Source organism: Anoplopoma fimbria, unplaced genomic scaffold (assembly GCF_027596085.1).
Source record: "Anoplopoma fimbria isolate UVic2021 breed Golden Eagle Sablefish unplaced genomic scaffold, Afim_UVic_2022 Un_contig_11470_pilon_pilon, whole genome shotgun sequence".
NCBI lineage: Eukaryota > Metazoa > Chordata > Actinopteri > Perciformes > Anoplopomatidae > Anoplopoma > Anoplopoma fimbria.
Genome location: NW_026550863.1, coordinates 1 through 1,854, shown reverse-complemented (window position 1 = coordinate 1,854; position 1,854 = coordinate 1). Strand labels below are relative to the sequence as shown.

Here is a 1,854-nt window from a genome sequence, read left to right as displayed (position 1 = left end):
ATATATATATATATATATATATATATATATATATATATATATATAAACCCTATAACACTTACATCGTCTTAGATTAGGAGGCAAATGGCAATAAGATGAAAGGACAGAACTATTAAGACTGAAATCAAGATGACGTGTTTCGGTTTGACTCTAGGTAAGAAACAGAAGCTCATAGATGCTTTGCAGCGTCTGTGTTACATTACATTACATTACATTACAAGTCATTTAGCAGACGCTTTTATCCAAAGCGACTTACAGGAAGTGTATTCAACATAGGTATTCAAGAGAACTACTAGTCACCAGAAGTCATCAGTGCATCTCCTTTCTTAAACAAGCATCTTAAAGCATAAACCAGAGCAAAAGTATAGTGCAGAGGCAAATTACTACGAAAACAATAATTGCAACAGACTAATACGAATATAATAAGTGCTACAAACTACTACGAATAGGATAAGTGCAACTCCCATTGGTTCTAAACAGGAGAGTTAACCTCCTTAACTTTCTCCATTCATTCTCTATGGTAGTTCTGATCACTGCGGCTGTCATATATTTCTGACCACTGAGTGGATTACGGTGGCGCTGTTTCCTGAAGGAAACCCCTGCGTCATGTTTGAGTGACAGGTCAGTAAAGTGCACAGTGTGTTTTATTACCATGGCTCTGTCGTCAAAAACATAAAAAGTACACAGTAAAAACTACAATATTTACCTCTGAGATGTAGTCAAGAAAAACTACGAAATGTACCTTTGAATCAGAATCAGAGTCCACGGAGAGTGTCGACAGTGGAACGTTCTTATAGGTACCTGAACACAACACCCGTACAGTTTCCGTAGTGTAGTGGTTATCACGTTCGCCTCACACGCGAAAGGTCCCCGGTTCGAAACCGGGCGGAAACATTCTTTATTCTTTTCAGTCGTTTTAAAGAATCTACTGAGCTCAGAACCTAATTAAAGATGTTTTTGTTTTGTGATGAATTACCAACGTGTTTTAAACTTATTTGGTTCATGTATTCCTTCTGTTTCTTTGGATACAAATATGAATTAATATTAAAATAAATTAAAACAATGTTGTGCATCGACACATTGAAACACAACCTGATCAGCTTCAGTATCGATCAGTTAACCGTCTCTAACGCATCAATAAGTCTACAGGATGACCGGTTACCACTTCTATGTCTACACATTGAAATACACCTTGTTTCTACAGGAAGACACAGTTTCCGTAGTGTAGTGGTTATCACGTTCGCCTAACACGCGAAAGGTCCCCGGTTCGAGACCGGGCGGAAACATGTTTTCTTTTTTCTCTCATGAACTACTTTACACCATAATAATCATCATAATAATCATATTAAGACTTGATTCATCAACATTTATGTGTGGTTTTCTCTCTGTGTATATTTATTCTGTCATTCTGTGGTGATTATTTAATACAAACAGGCCTTCAGCTGTGGAATGATTATTAATAGTCTGTGAGAATGTATAAAAGTGGTGATTGAATGTATTTTGTGTTTAAGAGTTTAGATTGATTCATGTTAGAAATAAAATAATAATAATATATTTAATATATATATACATTTAAAAAAACAATAATAATAATATATTTAATACATATATACATTTAAAAAAACAATAATAATAATATATTTAATACATATATACATTTTAAAAAACAATAATAATAATATATTTAATACATATATACATTTTAAAAAACAATAATAATAATATATTTAATACATATATACATTTAAAAAAATAATAATAATAATATATTTAATACATATATACATTTAAAAAAAACAATAATAATAATATATTTAATACATATATACATTTAAAAACAACAATAATACTAAT

The 1,854-nt window shown here is 31.3% G+C and overlaps 2 non-coding genes across 2 annotated transcripts; both read left to right on the top strand.

Annotated features, from left to right (window-relative positions):
• The first annotated feature begins 821 nt into the window (after positions 1 to 821).
• On the top strand, positions 822 to 894 carry trnav-cac (transfer RNA valine (anticodon CAC)). The gene has a single exon. It is a non-coding gene; the product is annotated as a tRNA-Val (tRNA).
• A 319-nt stretch (positions 895 to 1,213) lies between these two features.
• trnav-aac (transfer RNA valine (anticodon AAC)) lies at positions 1,214 to 1,286 on the top strand. Its single transcript has one exon. It is a non-coding gene; the product is annotated as a tRNA-Val (tRNA).
• The last annotated feature ends 568 nt before the right edge of the window (positions 1,287 to 1,854 follow it).